This window comes from Protomyctophum bolini (assembly GCF_963924005.1).
Source record: "Protomyctophum bolini genome assembly, chromosome: 2".
Lineage (NCBI taxonomy): Eukaryota > Metazoa > Chordata > Actinopteri > Myctophiformes > Myctophidae > Protomyctophum > Protomyctophum bolini.
Window position 1 is genome coordinate 49713098 of NC_137863.1, and position 19752 is coordinate 49732849.

The following is a 19752-nucleotide window of genomic DNA, read 5'->3' on the forward strand; positions in this document are numbered from 1 at the left end:
GTGCAGAAATGTACTTGTCTAAAAAAAAAAGGCTAAAAAAAAGCAATTCATTATAGTAATACTTACGTTACACCACTCACCACTCTGGCCCGACGTGAAGACATGCACAAGGCTCAGAGCAACAACACAATCAATTTGATTGAACCCAAGCCTCGTCCCTATTCATCATTCATTTATTGACAGTTCACTTTGCCTGTCCTCATCATTGAGAGTTAACCAAGGCTAAACAAAAACAGCATTTGAATGATATGTAAACAATTGTAATTTTTAGTAGCAGATGCCAGTCAAGCAGACAGACAGGCAGGCCCGGCCGCTGCCACTGGCACTGCCCAGTCTCTGCCAGTAGAGAAGAGTGGGGGGCTGGGGTGGGGGTTGAGTAAGCTATGACAGAGCCATGCACGGAGAGACATGGCAGGCACTATAAGTGAAAATGAATATGCCCAAGGCATCTTCCTGATTACAATACTTTCTTATTATAATGGCAGAGCCCACCGCCACCCAAGCGGTGGGATATACGGTTGGCCATGAAACAGCAAAGTGAGCATAGTGTGGCTATAATGCTCGCAACCTGCTGCAAGTCTAAAGCCTTGCAAAACACAGCCTCGCTTCACATCAATGGTTCTCACATTTGTCCGATTAGGTGGCACACAATCATTATGGAATTGATTGGCCCAACAGGTGCGATGGCACCACTACAAAGGCAATTAGATCAATGCTTGTTCAAGTGTCAGATAGAATTCAGACAAGTTGTACTAATATACGAATAGTATAATTTAACACCAGGAGACGATGGATTCGTCATTACCTCCTGCAAAGACGTTATTAGTAGACATTACTAAACAGCCCAACGGTGACAACAAATAAATAGGCAAACAATAGTCACAAAAACAGGATCTTTTGCGGCTATACATTTTAAAGTGCAATATGGGCTTGTGCAATAACAGGAAGTACGGTTGTGTGTGTGCATTTGTTGTACTAGTTTTATAGATTTTTAGCTTTTAGTGATTTGATGCACTGATCGGTTGACACTTTTAATTTCCTTATACACATTGCAATAAACATCTATTCTATTCTATTCTTTCTTACAACACTGCTTAATATTACTGTGTGAAAATAGTGATTCCAAATCAACCTTTTTTTGAGGGGCGCTAGTCCTATAAACAGCTTTTTGTCATTACTCGTGTCACATTTGCCATTGACAATGAAAGGCGAATTCACGTCAGATGTGTCTGAGCAAATCGGCTATGTATATAATCGTTAATAGTATTTGCGTCGGTATAACATGAGAAGGGGTATAGTGTGCTGTAATGCCCCACATTTACCTGAGACGTGAAAGAACTAGGCCATGTGGAGGAGGTCGGCGAAGATGATAAGAGCTTCCCTCACTTCACATGGGTGTGATTCTTGAGTGGTGCAACCACTCCTAGACAGCTATGTGTGTCCCTGGGCCCCTGGCTGGCTGTGTCCGAGCACGAAAACCCCACATGGTAACTCTGTCATTTCTCAACCATTTCGGACGCAGGACGGATCTCCGGAACCGGGCCAGCACCCTGTACGCGTTCCTGTCGGTCTGGAACTTCCGGGAATGCCCAGGGGAACCCCACACGGAGTTGCACCACTCACTTCACACAGGTTTGATTTTTTCTTCCACATTATTATTCCACTCTTTTGTGTAATTCCCAACTGGGCATTCGTTTCCCCTGCATACACACTGCAGAGCTGCAAAAGAAAGCCTGACTATATTTTGGAACTAATGACGCTCGCTCATGTATTCAGGTGCGTACCCACCTGTCGGTGCCATCAGTCCTGCAGCTGACAGGCAAGCGGGTGGGCAACGTGAAACAGCTACAAACAGCAGGTGGGCAACGTGCCCACCTGTAATTTGTTCACTATAATTAGATTAATACACGATAATCAACACTAACACTTTATTTAGATTAGAACACACCCAAATCAAATCATACTACAACGTACGTGTTCAATCAATTATTCGCATTATTTTTGTACCCCAGCCTTTTTGGGAAAAAAAATCTCTTTCTGGCCAAAAAGTACCGTTTATACGTGTGGTGGGGGGCTCAGAGTGCGTCCACTAACGAAAGTAGGCTTTCTAATGACACAACCCGCCTTTGTTTTGGTGAGTAGCAAAAACGTTCTTTTTATTTACGCCAAAGAGGAGAGGCTGGTCTGATTTCGCTTTGAGATTTAAATCAGAAAGTCCCATAGCCTTATACTGCGCAGGGCAGAATCGTAGAAGCAGTAGAAGGCTATGGACCAGAGCTACCTGGTCCCTATCACTGTGTTTTTCTCTCCCTCTCCTCTTTGTGGATAAGATAAGTTAAAGCTTCTGCCGGGTTTTGTATCGTCTCCATCTCGTGTTCTATAAATTTGCTTAGTCTGTTATTATATTCATTATTTATTTTATTTATATTTTTTTCGGGGGGAGGGGTCAACTATTTTATTGCTTCCCATCTGTTTCACCCACTCCTCTTTCAAAGAAAGCAGTGTAGGCAGAAACGCTCATGGTCTGGATCATGCTGAAGAAGCAGGAATTAATTCTAATCAGGCAGCGAAGAGCCATTCCATTTAGTCCTGATCCGGGTGTCTCTCTTTCTAACGCACGCACACACACACACAGACACACCGATCCATGCATGCACACAATAGCACATAATAGCTTCTTACATTTTAAGCCTAAGGTTTGCTTCTGAAGACTGTGCTGTCCTTTGACAACCCTCCCAGAAGAAAATTGCAGTCTGCGTCCTCTCGACTGAGGGTTGAGATCTCTAACGAGACGCTAATGACCCTCGCCACAACCCCAGAACCTCACTCACAATCTTTCTTACCTGCTTTTCTTTCCACATATTGTGCATTTTCACCGAGATAAGATGTGCTACTCTATAGCTCACAGCATTTTAGCAAACAAGAATCTAGATGAAAGGCTTTTGTCTGCAAGAGTGAAAACATGACATTTGCACTGTGTGAATGGTTTCTCCTCATTCAGAGTGCACTCAGCATTACATTCTGCTCTTCCTAATGTGTCACTTTGCTCTTATCCATTTATCCCTCAACTACAAAGTAACCTCGCATCAGACTATCCAGCATAGCTATATCAACCTCGGAGGAAAGTCTGTTAAGGCCGGCAGTGTCGATAGGCCAATCAGAGGAAGGCGGGGCTTTACCATGTCTATGCTCGGACGTAGAGATAACTTACCTGTCCTATAAATGAATGACGCTGGGTACAGATGCCGAGCAGGCTTAGGTTTGATATCGCTATAGCGTTGATATCGCTATAGCATTGATATAGCTATAGCATTGATATAGCTATAGCATTGCCTCAATTTACAATTTACAATTTAGGCATTTAGCAGACGCTCTTAATCCAGAGCGACTTACATTAAGCAAGAACAAAAGCATGGGAATACATCACATAAAAACATTCATCATGAAACATGCGTAAGCTAAGAAAGTAACAGTGGAATATCTATATAATGAAATTTATACGTATAAACTTTACATATATACTACTATGCTATACATATGTACTATGGCGTGCTATGACTATATACAATGCAATTCTAGTGCTGTCTACATAACATGCTATAAGTCTGTTTCAAATGCTATCTAAGTCTACAGAAGTGCTATCTAGGGTAGAGTAAGTGCTATGGGCCATGATGGAGTCTGAAAAGGTGGGTTTTCAGACTACGGCGGAAGATTGGGAGTGATGCTGCAGTTCTGACTGCCATGGGAAGTGCATTCCACAGTTTTGGAGCCAGAAGGGAGAAGAGTTTGGGACGTGTGGAGCGTTGTCCCGGCGTTTTTAGTGAGGGTACTTCCAGCTTCCCTGCGTTAGCTGATCTGAGTGCGCGGGAGGGTTTGTAGGGTTCAATCATACTTGCAAGATATGGGGGAGCCATACCTTTGGTTGCTTTGAATGCCAGCATCAGAGTTTTGTATTCTGTGCGGGCAGCGACCGGGAGCCAGTGGAGGGAGCGGAGCAGGGGGGAGACATGTGAGAATTTTGGCTGGTTGAAGACCAAGCGAGCTGCGGCATTTTGGATCAGCTGGGTTTCATTTTTTAACCGCTCCGGTTGCTATGCACGGTTGCAAGGGCCTCGCCCACACTGCTTGTGTTTCATTCGCGTTTTCTAGAGCAAGGATTGGCCTTATTTTAGCTCGGTGGCATTAACGCTAATACTTTAGCATCCAAGACGGAAGCCAAAACCGGACGCAAGTCATAGCGGAATAGCCTGAAAACACCCTGAAGCACCACCACTTATATCCACCACATGGGACTCAATGTGTTAATACTTCTCCAACATTACAGTACAGTACAGTACAGTACAGTACAGTACAGTACAGTACAGTACAGTACAGTACAGTACATATCTCAGTCAATACTGGCTCCTTAATACTTCTCCAAGAGTACAGTACAGTACAGTACAGTACAGTACAGTACAGTACAGTACAGTACAGTACAGTACATATCTCAGTCAATACTGGTTCCTTAATACTTCTCCAACATTACAGTGCAGTACAGTACAGTACAGTACATCTCTCAGTCTATACTGGCTCCCTAATACTCTCCAACAGTACAGCACAGCACAGCACAGCACAGCACAGTACAGTACAGTACAGTACAGTACAGTACAGTACATCTCTCAGTCTATACTGGCTCCCTAATACTGTCTAACAGTAAAGTACAGTACAGTACAGTACAGTACAGTACTTTACAGTACAGTACAGTACAGTACAGTACAGTACAGTACAGTACTGTACTGTACTTTACTGTTAGACAGTATTAGGGCATACATTTGACAAAAACTTGTAGATTTCCTGTTTTCCCCCGACGAGAGGGGGAAAAAACTCCTGGGTTGTTCCATGACAAATGTAGGGTTTAAGTGGTTAATATGGGGGAGAATCCTTCCATGATGTTCTTCTCTGTGACAACGTTTCAGCACGTCCAGGACAAAGGAAACAGGAGAACATGAAGACAAATCATCGTACTTACCTATCGGCGATAGTTCAGGCACGCTGCCGATGTACGGTCCTTCCAGGAACTTGGGCTCGCTGTCGTTGATGTCCTGGACCTTGATGACGAACTCGGACTCGGGTTCCAGCGGGTCGTCAGAGAGCCGGTCTCGGGCCTGCGCGCGCAGAGTGTAGAAGGCCTTCTCCTCGCGGTCCAGCCGCTCCGTGGCGTGGATGTCTCCCGTCAGCTCGTCGATGATGAAGATGGTGCCCGCTTCCTCCCCGGAGACGGTGTACTTGATGTTCCCCTCGCCCTCATCCGAGTCCGTGTGGATCTGACAATGGATGCAAATATTATTTAAAACTTTGCTTTTCTTTTTTTTTCAATTCATTCATCTTTTTACATTATCTGGCTTCAGCTTATAAAAGCAATTATTCTATATTTCCTGGAGGGATTCTTCAAAAGGTTGAAATCCCTGTACATTTCTAACAGCACTGGCCCATATCAATGGAGTGAAGCTCCAATGTAACCAACTACCACTGTGGATAGCAGTGCTTTATGTGAATGAATATTTCCACATAATGACATCTGGAGATTGAAACAGGCGTACGACTCAGCGTGCTCTCCTCCACCTCCATTTTCTCATCTATTTCCCAGCAGCCAATGCAGCTTAAGGTCCATTCTCAACTCCCCCTGGGCCAGCCATCATCACACTGCCATGAAGAAAAAAATGAAAAAAGACAGCGTTTCCTATGATGATTTACACCGTCTTCACACGGCATGCCCTTTACAGGACATGGTGCCCAAATTAGGAGATCAAAGTCATTTCAGAGATTGTTAAAGGTGGGGAAGTGTAGGCGCCGAGGTTGAAAAGTGAACTTAAAGAGCCCATATAAATCAGAGCTTCTCCCCTAATGTGATTAGAAGACATTCTGGAAGCTGCGACGAGAGCAGCCCCAACCTCCCCTTTGGGTCTTTACAAAGCTCATGGGGTCTGCAGGCACTCTCTCTCTCAGCGCACGCACGCACGCACGCACGCACGCACGCACGCACACACACACACACACACACACACACACACACACACACACACAGTTGCCTTCTACCTGAAATTATAATTCCGAGCCCTCTCTGCAGTATAACCGTGGTTCAATCTACCGAACAGGCCCAGGGAGAGGAGAGGGGGGGAGTGGGGGGAGGGGTGGATGGGGGGGTCTATGGTAGAGATCACCCCAGCCTTCCTGGTTAATACTTTATAAAGGCTTAATTAAATACAGGCTTCTATCACCCTCACGGGGGTTTTCATTAAGTATTCGTCGTAAAAACGCAGAATAATGCAAGCACGTGCCTCCATATTGCTTCGCTCATCCTTTTGCCCCAACCTTTTTTTTACCTGCCTTTCTTTCAAATAATTGAACAGCGAAAGTATACACTTTTGGCGCCATTAATATTTCAGTGATAATAAAAGAGAGAGAGAGAGAGAGAGAGAGAGAGAGAGAGAGAGAGAGAGAGAGAGAGAGAGAGAGAGAGAGAGAGAGAGACACACAGATAGAGAGAGAGAGAGAGAGAGAGAGAGAGAGAGAGAGACATAGACAGAGAGAGAGAGAGAGACATAGACAGAGAGAGAGAGAGACATAGACAGAGAGAGGGAGAGAAAGTTATCCAATGAACGTGTGACTGGAGATGTATCACTGTTTATTGTACTGTTACTGTATTTTCTGGCTCACTGTCTTTGATTCTCAATATAAAAATGTGAATTTACTTTCATGTCTATTTAAATCACATTAATTCAATTAAACATAATATACCCAACCGCCTACACAAACAAAAATGCTACATTGAAGAATTGTGTAGCGCACACACACTCAAACACACTCACACACACGCACGCACAGAGTTGATGATTCTGTTGTGATGCATGCTTCTGTTTCTCTCCCCTCAGGGTAGATGTGTCCATCCATCTGTCAGTCCGTCCTCACTGACTGGACTGATTCATGCTGGCGGTTGTACACACACACACACACACACACACACACACACACACACAGGTCATTGCCAGGACGTACATCAGCTTTAAAGCAAACAGAACCATTAGCGGTAAAGACGTAGTCAAATGTGGAATGGGAAAAACAGAACATACACAGCCAGAGTGCAACCATTTTCTATTGAGAAACATGAGAAAATTGGTCACCAGGGGAAAAAGGAGTACAGAGGAGAAAATAATCAGGATTTCTTGCTGTACTTGCTGTCTCTGGACGGGGGGAGGGGGGAGAAATAAAAATGAACTGTTGTGACTGAATCGCCTGTCTGTATTTTACCTGTAAAAAGGAATAAAAACAAATAATATGAGGATTTCTTGCTTTACTAATGTCTCACAAGCACATAGTCTGAGGCTGCTTTCACAAGGCTGTGATACATTAGTACGATTGTTTAATAGTTAATAGTATACTGAGTATGATTATAGCCTTCCCCCGCTGGTCCCATTTCACATTAGATACCTAATATCTAGTTCATAATTTATTAATTTGTTTCTTCAGCAGACCAAAGAGATAATTTGACTGTACAGCATGTAAATGAAAATCACACTTGTGTGTGAAATGTGTGGCGCCTCCTACTACGATGTTTAACACATTTTGACCTGAGATCAGATTCTAAAAATGTCTTCTACATCCTGACAGTCAGTCCAGTCAGTCGTTCTTCGATTTTTCAAAAAAAGCAGACCTACAAGCTCGTAGCACGCTACGAGCTTGTAGATCTAGATCTAAGAGTTCATAGACTTGTCACTTGGCTGCCACGTGTCGTCCAACACACCGAGCCGACTAGCGAGAACTAACGGCGGCTGATCAGACCATCTCTGCGTCGCTTCACGTCTCCAGTAAAAGATGAAGACACAATGTAAAGACTACAGTCTTAAATATAACTCTCCAGTACCAGGAGATGGAAATATCACAGCATTTAGCAGAGCCAAGCTCCAAAGCAGAGATGTTCGACCAGTGCCGTTTCTTATACTGTATACCAGAACGCAAACAATGGACTGCTGCAGAATATTCTTTTTTTGAAAATGCCTAAAATAGGGATTGATATTATGCAATGACCATTTTGTTTTCCCATGGGGGTTTTGCAATCTCTCTGCTCTTCTTCCTGCACTAAGCAATGACTGTAGGGATGGAGCTCGTTCATTTTTATTGATAAGATCACCTTATCGAGCAGGCTTATCGAGCCGGGTCCTTATTGAGCCCACTATTGAGCATTTGCTATTATATTGTCATTGTGGAAAGATGGGAGACAATACATTGAACAGAACCTTATTTTTATTGGCCAGTTGTGAGAGTTTGTATATGCCATGACTTGACGTGTGTGTGTGTGTGTGTGAGAGAATATTTTTTCAATTTCCTTCTATAATCTTCTCTTTATTTTAACCAACCAAAACATCTCTTGCACTACATTTTACTAACTAGGACCTTAAAATACGTTACTTTTCTAACAGACAGAGGGAACTGTTAATTGTGTACAGTCACTTTAAAAGTGCAATGTATACGTCATCGTACGACGGTCACAGACACAGACCAAAATAGCCAATGAATCTACAAGCTCACACTGCGTCTGGTTGCACTGCGTTGTGAGCTTGTAGATCTGCCTTTTCGACAACGATAGACTGAGAAGTCGCACATTGAATTATCATCATCATACTATAATTCAGTCAATGTCTGTCTGAATGTGTGTCTGTCTGTCTGTCTGTCAGTCGTCATAAACACCGCCGTAGCTCCTCACTGCCTGCACCAATCGCTCCCACTTTTCACACAGGCATTGACCATAATAATATGGAGGTTTTAACGAAGCCCTTTTTCCAATTTAACAAATTATAAATTATGAATGAATTTATTAGTGAATTAAAAATGTGAAAACGCACCCAGGGCGCAGTACCCCCCACGGGGCAATATCTCACAACGGGTAAGGGCTTGTTATTATAACTCTATGGCACTTGGTTCGGGAGTTAATCATTTCTGTTATTTATTCAGACAATGATAGGAAGGATGGATGCCCAGATGACACTTAATGTGAGGATGAAACATCACATATAATCTTCTTTATGAAGGTTAGTAGTATGGCATGGGACAAGCCTGAACTAGGATGCATTAGATATGCCCTTCCTCCGAGTTATGGCAAGAAGCTGTTTGAAAGCTAATTTTATGTTTTGCATAGCAGCAATCAAAACACAAAGTATACTACAAAGCCAAGAAAATTGGACACTGCGTGCAGAGGTGGGAGTCTTAATGGGAGCCGGAATAGTTGTGCGCACACATGAATTAACACACGTCTGCAAACACACAGCCTCTGCCTCTGTATTAACCTGTTCTGTGTCTCAGTCTCTACTATAACTAAAAATGCTTCACTTTGGGTTGTCATGAAGAAGATTGTGTAACAAGCATTGCTTTTATGATCTGTTTTAACGTTAAAGGAGAATTCCATACTAAAAGGCTTTCTTACCTTTCTTTGTAGTTGTTACGTCCCCACCAAAGAGGTCCAGGTGTTATTTTGTGCAAAAGCTCCTTATTGGCTACTTCCCTACCATAAGCCCTAAATGAATTGCATTGAATTAAATGGGAATTGAATGGGGCTATGGGGTGTTGCGCTAATTCGCTTATTTCCATCGATCAAAATGATCGATGGAAAATAATTTCTTTGTATATATCCTCTCTTCATAATGTAAATAATATCCCAAGAGGCACACTTTACTACTTCTTTCGATGGAAATAAGCGACTTAGCATAACACACCATAGCCCCATTCAATTCCCATTCAATGCAATGCAATTCATTGAGGGCTTATGGTAGGCAAAATAGCCAATAAGGAGTTTTTGCACAAAAAAACACCTGGACCTCTTTGGTGGGGACGTAACAACTACAAAGAAAGGTAAGAAAGCATTCTAGCATGGAATTCTCCTTTAAGGCTACAAGAAAGAAAATATACAACATCGGTCATACTAACATCATATACACAATGTTGGTTAATGTGGCCCCAAACATTCCATGACTTGAAATGAAACATGTAGAAGACACATGTAGAACTATCAGTTCTACATGTAACCCATTTAGACCTGAGGCCGATTCTAAAGACACCTTCTAAATCCTGACCAAAGTTTTCTGAAAAATGTTATTCAAATATTACAATAAAAAAGAAAATAAAAACTTACAGTATGCTGCTATAATTATACTGTACACATGAACAGCAACCCCAAAAGGGGTTCCCGGATTGAAGAGAAGAGAAGAGAAGAGTGATAACGTTTATTACTTGCAGAGCGTGCAAGTAATGTTTTTCGTCAGGTGCTACGTATGTCCCATAGCAGCATATGAGCATTATGACGTGATGAAGATATGTACCAATGCCAGGATATAATTGGTTATCGATGGTGACGTAATGATGATATGTTTCAGTATCGGGTGGATTAAAGGTAATGCCCCTATGTATACATGTATGTACTCCGACACCACTGCCATAACAAGCACAAGTAATCATTACGTCATACGCTGGCACGGGACATACGCAAGCAGACCGCGCAGGTATGTTTTCGTCCAGTGCTACGATGCGTGATGAAGATATGTACCAATGGTGACGTAATGATGATATGTTTCAGTGTCTGGTGGATTAAAGGGACACACGCATCAAACGACCCGAGTAACCACAGTATACCACTAATCAACTCACAAATTACATATAGAGGCATGTCCTTTAATCACGTCATATGTTCATCACGTCATATGCTGCTACGGGACATACGCATCAAGCGGTCGACAGTATACTTGCGTGCTCTGCTTGCGCACTAAATGGCCTACTTGGGTGCAACAAGCAAGTAGGCACTCGACAGAGTGCAGTTCTAGTTACTTGCGCAAGCAGAGCGCGCAAGTAATCATTTCGCTTGGTCTCTTCGAAGTGAAGCCAAGTTTTCTTCAACCGTAAGTCTGTGCCTGGTTTGCTGGGACTAGTTACAAGTTACAAGTTACAACATTACGTCATATACACACCATGTACTCTCTCAAGGATGACGTAATGTTGTAACTGGTCCCAGCAAAACAGGCACAGACTTACGGTTGAAAAAAACTTGGCTTCACTTTTTGGAACCAAGTAACCACAGTATACTGCTAATCAAATTACAACTACATACTCTGTATGTAGTTGTAATGTGATTTGTAATTTGTAAATCTGTGCCTGGTCTGCTGGGACCAGACTACACAGATGACCATATCTCTTACGTCATCACTGAGAGCTAGTTACAACATTACGTCATCGCTGAGAACTGGGACCAGTATGTAACTGGTCCCAGTTCTCAGCGATGACGTAATGTTGTAACTGGTCCCAGCAAACCAGGCACAGACTTACGGTTGAAAAAAACTTGGCTTCACTTTTTGGAACCAAGTAACCACAGTATACTGCTAATCAAATTACAACTACATACTCTGTATGTAGTTGTAATGTGATTTGTAATTTGTAAATCTGTGCCTGGTCTGCTGGGACCAGACTACACAGATGACCATATCTCTTACGTCATCACTGAGAGCTAGTCATACATATACACACCATGTACTCTGGTCCCAGTTCTCAACGATGACGTAATGTTGTAACTGGTCCCAGCAAACCAGGCACAGACTTACGGTTGAAAAAAACTTGGCTTCACTTTTTGGAACCAAGTAACCACAGTATACTGCTAATCAAATTACAACTACATACTCTGTATGTAGTTGTAATGTGATTTGTAATTTGTAAATCTGTGCCTGGTCTGCTGGGACCAGACTACACAGATGACCATATCTCTTACGTCATCACTGAGAGCTAGTTACAACATTACGTCATCGCTGAGAACTGGGACCAGTATGTAACTGGTCCCAGTTCTCAGCGATGACGTAATGTTGTAACTGGTCCCAGCAAACCAGGCACAGACTTACGGTTGAAAAAAACTTGGCTTCACTTTTTGGAACCAAGTAACCACAGTATACTGCTAATCAAATTACAACTACATACTCTGTATGTAGTTGTAATGTGATTTGTAATTTGTAAATCTGTGCCTGGTCTGCTGGGACCAGACTACACAGATGACCATATCTCTTACGTCATCACTGAGAGCTAGTCATACATATACACACCATGTACTCTGGTCCCAGTTCTCAACGATGACGTAATGTTGTAACTGGTCCCAGCAAACCAGGCACAGACTTACGGTTGAAAAAAACTTGGCTTCACTTTTTGGAACCAAGTAACCACAGTATACTGCTAATCAAATTACAACTACATACTCTGTATGTAGTTGTAATGTGATTTGTAATTTGTAAATCTGTGCCTGGTCTGCTGGGACCAGACTACACAGATGACCATATCTCTTACGTCATCACTGAGAGCTAGTTACAACATTACGTCATCGCTGAGAACTGGGACCAGTATGTAACTGGTCCCAGTTCTCAGCGATGACGTAATGTTGTAACTGGTCCCAGCAAACCAGGCACAGACTTACGGTTGAAAAAAACTTGGCTTCACTTTTTGGAACCAAGTAACCACAGTATACTGCTAATCAAATTACAACTACATACTCTGTATGTAGTTGTAATGTGATTTGTAATTTGTAAATCTGTGCCTGGTCTGCTGGGACCAGACTACACAGATGACCATATCTCTTACGTCATCACTGAGAGCTAGTCATACATATACACACCATGTACTCTGGTCCCAGTTCTCAACGATGACGTAATGTTGTAACTGGTCCCAGCAAACCAGGCACAGACTTACGGTTGAAAAAAACTTGGCTTCACTTTTTGGAACCAAGTAACCACAGTATACTGCTAATCAAATTACAACTACATACTCTGTATGTAGTTGTAATGTGATTTGTAATTTGTAAATCTGTGCCTGGTCTGCTGGGACCAGACTACACAGATGACCATATCTCTTACGTCATCACTGAGAGCTAGTCACACATATACACACCATGTACTCTGGTCCCAGTTCTCAACGATGACGTAATGTTGTAACTGGTCCCAGCAAACCAGGCACAGACTTACGGTTGAAAAAAACTTGGCTTCACTTTTTGGAACCAAGTAACCACAGTATACTGCTAATCAAATTACAACTACATACTCTGTATGTAGTTGTAATGTGATTTGTAATTTGTGAATCTGTGCCTGGTCTGCTGGGACCAGACTACACAGATGACCATATCTCTTACGTCATCACTGAGAGCTAGTCATACATATACACACCGTGTACTCTGGTCCCAGCTCTCAACGATGACGTAATGTGGTATCTGGTGGGACCAGATTCTCTATATGGATTCAGCAGAATGCAGTTTACACTGAATCTGTGGGTTTACAGGGTCTCAGAGTGAAGGCAAATAGTCCGTCTTATATCCAAGTCTGTGTAATCAGGAGTATCTCTGCCACATTTCACTGCTGTGCTTGTCAAGCTCTCTGATCTTAACTGCCAACGGTGCTAACGAGGTGACTGTATCAGAGACACGACAGGTGCAGAGATGGAAGGGAACGGGCACGTTGAACTCGGGAGACTGAGATGTAAAAGGCAAGAAAGTGGCAGTGAAGCGAGAGCACAAGACAAAAGAGGAGAGATTACGAGAAAGAATACGGGTCATGGCGATTGGCACAAAGGAGAAAATGTGGAACCTCAGACAGAAAGAACAGGCTGGTCCGTCCATATGAGGGAGAGGGCGGACAAGAGGAAGGCAGAGAGAGAGAGAGAGCGGGAGCGAGGCAGGAAACATCAAGAGGTAATACTAATAACAGTATTTCAAAGGTAACAAACTAGAGCAACCTAAATTCCTCTCTCATCTTTCCAGGGGATGTGGATCGGTGAAAGCCCTTCATGCCCAACAGCCGTGCAGTTTCCCTTCCTCCGTTCTAAAGCCACTTTGTACCCCTTTGATAATGTGATGTCACAGCTGGACTAATTATAGCTTGGATGATTACGGGGGAAGAATTACTGAAGAAGGCGTGCGCACGCTGCACGCATGCATGCACATGCGTGCATGCATGCCAGACACTTTTTCCGCACATGCACACGAAAACAGATTTGCCATGATGAAAGACATCACATCATCATCATTAGGGGTGTCAAAATAAATCGAGTTTTCACTACATGGTGTTTGTGATATGAAATGTAAGCTTACCCTAATCACAGTAAACATCATGTCTTCAGTCATTTCAAGTTACTGTAGTATAGTCACTTCAGTTGGCTGGAGTAGATTGTGATGAAATCCTATGTATTGAATCAATGATCTTTTTTTTTTTTTTTATATATTTTTTATCCCATGATTTTTGTAACCCATTTTTCACCCCTGTGTCAATCATCTAATGTGATCCTGGGCTCTACACACCCTCCGCCAACCTGGGGAAAGCAACAGACTTAACTCATGCTTCCTTCATGCTTGAGTGTCCAAGTTGCTCCTTTACACTTGACAGGGGGGAGTTTCCCTGGTTGGACGTAGCGCGTGGAAGGAACACGTTATTCCAACCAGTTCCTTTCCCCTCCATCAGGCGCCCCGGCTGGCCAGGGGGAGGCAGTTTAGAGACCAGGATTAATTACTGCATGTTTTTGTAAGGGTACCTACCCTAGGGGACACAGGGAGAACATGCAAACTCCACACCAACCCCGCCTTCGGATATATGGGCACTGATGACGCGGAGGAGGAAACACGCCGCCAACACCCACAGCGCCCCGAGCGGGAATCGAACCCAGGACCTTCTAGCTGTGCCACCGTGCCCCCGTCGATGATCATTTTGAATAGAGAATTGTTTTGAATCTGGAAAAAAAAATGCTTTTGAATAAAAAGATTTTGAATCGAATCGTGACCCCAATAATCGGAATCAAATCGTGGGACACCCAAAGATTCACAGCCCTAATCATCGCTACATTCTCTAAATCCTGAATGGCAGCAGGCCTAATATTATTATTGCATCGACGCTGTGCAATAATGCAACTGAAAGTCAAAGTTCAGAGGCATTATATTGCCTTTTGTTAGGCTGTATATTTGTTTTACATATTGAATTAATGTATTTTTAGTTTGTTAAACTTACCCTGAAGTTATTGAGGTATTCAACAACGTTATCAAATGAACGCATGCTTTTCTACTATCGTGCAGCCTTACTTACTTGTATCCAACAAAAGTAACACAACACACAGAATACTGAAGGCACAACATACTTTCCATCTCCGTCATTACACTAGTGTTTAAAACAGGGAGCTACACACACTGTATAGATTGAGTTTCCAGCGGACTGTGTGCTGACTTTTGCCTTTTATAGTCCAGTGTACTCAAAGAGCAGACAGTTCTCATGGACAGGTCACACAGACAGGTCACACAGACAGTTATCATGGACAGGTCACACAGACAGTTCTCATGGACAGGCCACACAGACAGTTCTCATGGACAGGTCACACAGACAGTTCTAATGGACAGGTCACACAGACAGTTCTCATGGACAGGACACACAGACAGGTCACACAGACAGTTCTCATGGACAGGTCACACAGACAGTTCTCATGGACAGGTCACACAGACAGTTCTCATGGACAGGTCACACAGACAGTTCTCATGGACAGGTCACACAGACAGTTCTCATGGACAGGACACACAGACAGGTCACACAGACAGTTCTCATGGACAGGACACACAGATAGGTCACACAGACAGGGCACACAGACAGTTCTCATGGGCAAGGTCACACAGACAGTTCTCATGGACAGGTCACACAGACAGTTCTCATGGGCAAGGTCACACAGACAGTTCTCATGGGCAAGGTCACACAGACAGTTCTCATGGACAGGTCACACAGACAGTTCTCATGGGCAAGGTCACACAGACAGTTCTCATGGGCAAGGTCATACAGACAGGTCACACAGACAGTTCTAATGGACAGGTCACACAGACAGGTATGCATGGACCCAAGAAAGACCTATTGCTGCACAGACAGACCACAGACCATCTGCATAGACAGATGTCTGCCTATGGTCTGCTTTCCTTCCATGTGGACATCCATAGCCAACCCAGTCTCACCCAAACACGGATTGACATCCGTACATACACTACTAGAAAACCCCCAATCTGTACATTTTACACTGAAATCCACTGAATTTTAGACCGCGACAGAGGGCTGCCATCTCAAGCGAACATCAGCAATGAGAGACACCACCGAGTGAGCTAAAGCGAGCAAGCTGCTGTGGCGAATGTTGCGAAGTTCGATTGAGCACAGCCCGATAGGCAATCGTAAATAATATTGTGGGGAGTGCTTTTGCCCAAACTGAGATAATGGGGTGAAAGCCACGCCTCCGTCACAGTCAAACAGTAGTATAGTGTAATATGTATGGATTTTAGAGTTTTCTAGTGCATGTACGTAATTGCCAATCCGTGTTACTGTATGTCACCATGCTTGGGTGAGATCGGGCTTCCATAGCGGACCCCTGATCACATCTGCCTAGATCAGGGTTCCTCAATTAATTTTCCTCAAGGGCCATATTTTGACTAGGGTACCAGGCTGGGGGCCGAGTCCGCACACGCAAGGTCGAGGTCTTGAAAATTTATTTTCTTTTTTTCATTTTTTCCCTTCTTCCAGGGGCCACAAGGGCCGCAAATGGCCCGCGGGCCGCCTATTGGGGAACCCTGGCCTAGATACACTCACAAGTCAGTTTGGTTAACCAGACTATATCCACCCTAGCCTGGTTAGACTATATCCACCCTAGTCTGGTTAACCAGACTACGGTATATCCACCCTAGCCTGGTTAGACTATATCCACCCTAGCCTGGTTAACCAGACTATATCCACCCTAGTCTGGTTAACCAGACTATATCCACCCTAGTCTGGTTAACCAGACTATATCCACCCAAACAGCCTAAATTACTTGAAGGATATGAATGAAGCTTATGAACTGGGCTACACTGAGAAACTAATCTCATAGGACCCAATGTCAGACATACAGTATTTACTGCATGTGTCATTTCCTCCTGAGAGCATTCTACATCATCTGCTCTTGGCGGTCTGATGTGCTGTGACTCTTGTTGTTTGATGAGCCTCAACATAAATAAATAAACGTGCTCTCGTTACGTTTTGTTAGCCTACATAATGCTGTGCAAGGGACAGTGGTATACAGTATGTGGAAAAAGATGATTCATTATTAACTGCTCATAGCAGTTTACATGACAGCAGGCAAGGTCTTCTTACTTTCTTACCTGGATTGGCAGAAAGGAAAGGAAATGGTTATTTATTTATTTTTTCTATTCAGACAAAGATGAAATAAGGACGTCAACCCAGAACAAGTCAATACTGTCTGGAGGGCTATAGGCCAATACATAAAGCACAACAAACCTTCAACCCCTTCAATACATACCGGTAGACTGCCTGCTGTGACACAGACAAGACACACTTTAACATTTTCCCTAACCTTAACCTAGTCCTCCTGCAACTCAAGAACAACTTCTTGACAAGTGAGCTTTAAAGGAACATTTCAGCTCTGGATGAAACTGCAGTCACTCAATGTTAATAGTATTTGTAGTAGATAAGATAACAGTAGCACAATTTGAAATCTGCACTCTATGGTCAGACCATAATGAAAGCTGTGTGTTTGACTCGGATGCACACGCAGATCCGACACACCAAAGGTCCGACATGCGGAAATCACCCGTCGCTCCCGACCATGCGTTCATCCGACTTGCGTTGCGCCGTGCTTGCCATTAGGGTTAGGTTAGGGTTTTGGGTAGAGTGTCGGTCTAATGACAGTCGGACCAATAGTATTTCAGAACTAAAGCCTGTACCCGTTTGACTGGAGTGCTGGATTAATACAATGACTACACTGTGCATTGGTGCATTGGTGCACTACAGTGCACCAATGCTTTGGTGCACTGCCCCACCTAGTCATGTTTGTCTGACTGAGACAATGTAGTCCAGGAAGGAAGTGAGATCAATGCCTGATGAGTCATCAGGCATTTGAAATACTACAATATCTTACACACATAAAAGGAAAGTGTTTCTTGTGTCCCAAATATCATTAAAATAAGATCAAAAGGGGTGAAGTGGCCCTTTTAGCGGTTTCCATATCCCTGCCGACGTGACTGGGAACGACATCGCCATATCTCAGCAAAATGACATTCCCGTACATTTCATAATGCCTATACAGTACCTATATCTGCATTTGTCACGGAGCACATTAGGGAAGTAGACAGGGGGGAAAGTGAGAGTCGTGGGAGCAGTTCGGTCCAACAGGATTCATTATCCAAATGTACTGAACAAAGCTCCCCGTTTATTGGTGTGTGAGTGAGCGTTTACTGGGAAATCATATTTCATTAGCAGAGTAATGGTGGCCGTAGTGTGAGACCGACAGGCTTGGCAACGTTGCCCAGTTAGTTGGAGTGAAATAATGAACATGAGAATAAATGCTTGTTGTTGTAAATGGACAGAGATTGTCGGAGGCGTGACGCATGCATTTCATTGTGCGCCCGCACAAACACACAAACTAAACACTTGCATGCATACATGCGCACACACACACGCGGAGCGAAACGCTTGCATGCACAATTGCACACGCACGCACGTGCGTGTGCAATTGTGCTAGCCCTGGTCCAATGCTTACAGCGAGTGTCTCTCTCTGACGCCTTGTGGAAGTACCTTCCACAGCCCACTGGTCATATTTCCACTCCCGTGCGCTGTTTTTTTAATACCAGCAAATAAACAAAACGACGTAACCACTTACCGAAATAAAGCCTGCTAGACCTTGGTAAAAGTCTATTCTCGAACCTGGGAAGCGTCTCAGGTCCCCAGTTTCTCTCTAAAATGCACTATTTTAATCATTAAATAAAATTAATCCAGCCAGATCGGCACGGGTAAAACCCGGAAATGCCATAGTAGAAGAAATGACTGCCCGGTAAATTCAGGGTACATTGCGTTACCACTGAAAAGACTGGACGAAAGCGTTCAAACGTCAATTAATTCAATCAATGTGTTAAGTACAGTACTTATGTAAATGTTCTTAGTGACGTTCCACCACTGACAGTAAACACTCCTTACCTTTCCTACGTAGAGGGTCTCCGTTCCGGTGTACTCCTCCACAACAAAGAACTGGTTCCACACCCATCCTCTCTTCACTAGTTCACGGGACATGGAGCCCTGTTCCAGGCTACTCCCTCCTGGGGCTGAAGCACTAGTCCTTGACGCCTCACACCAGCAAAAAGTACAACTAAGGAGAGCAAGCGCTATAAACACTGTCCAAGATCTTACTGTCCAGTACAGAGACATTTTAAGGGGGGGGGGGGAGCAAATCACTCCCCTGCTAGCGAGAGAAACAGGAATAGTCCTTTTGTATTTATATGGGCATAATATATGTATAAAAGTCTGTTATCTATTAAATTGCCACAACTTCAGCTGGGCAGACGGGTCTTGATTCTACGCTAATCCACAAGATTCTGGAACAAAGTGGTTCTGGCCATGGGTTTGCTCAAAGGGCAGGTCATGCATGCTCTCCATGAGTCTGTTGGATATAGAATAGTTGTCCTGGTAAAGTATTCAGTGAGACATAGCCAGTCATTCTTAGTCTATATTAGTCCTTTCACTGCCCTGTTAGAGGCTATAAGGGGATCTGAGGCCGAGGGAGAGACAAAACGATGGGGCATTTGCTTTTTGCACCAGAAGTTTCTGAAGTCAAGAGAACGGGAGAGGAAAGTTTGTCCTCAGTGCTATGTGGCCACAGGTAATTTCACTGTGTATCACTGATATAAATGGAATATGGAAATGGGAACGG

At 43.6% G+C, this 19752-nt stretch overlaps 1 pseudogene across 1 annotated transcript in view; it reads right to left on the reverse strand.

Moving 5' to 3' along the window:
• Positions 1-19115, reverse strand: part of LOC308334472 (cadherin-22-like) — a 129434-nt pseudogene extending 110319 nt beyond the window's left edge. Inside the window, exons 1-2 of the transcript in view lie at positions 19023-19115; positions 5009-5303 (exon numbers count right to left, since the gene is read on the reverse strand). The product of the transcript in view is annotated as a cadherin-22-like (transcript). The remainder of the gene's footprint in view (positions 1-5008; positions 5304-19022) is intronic.
• Positions 19116-19752: the final 637 nt, after the last annotated feature.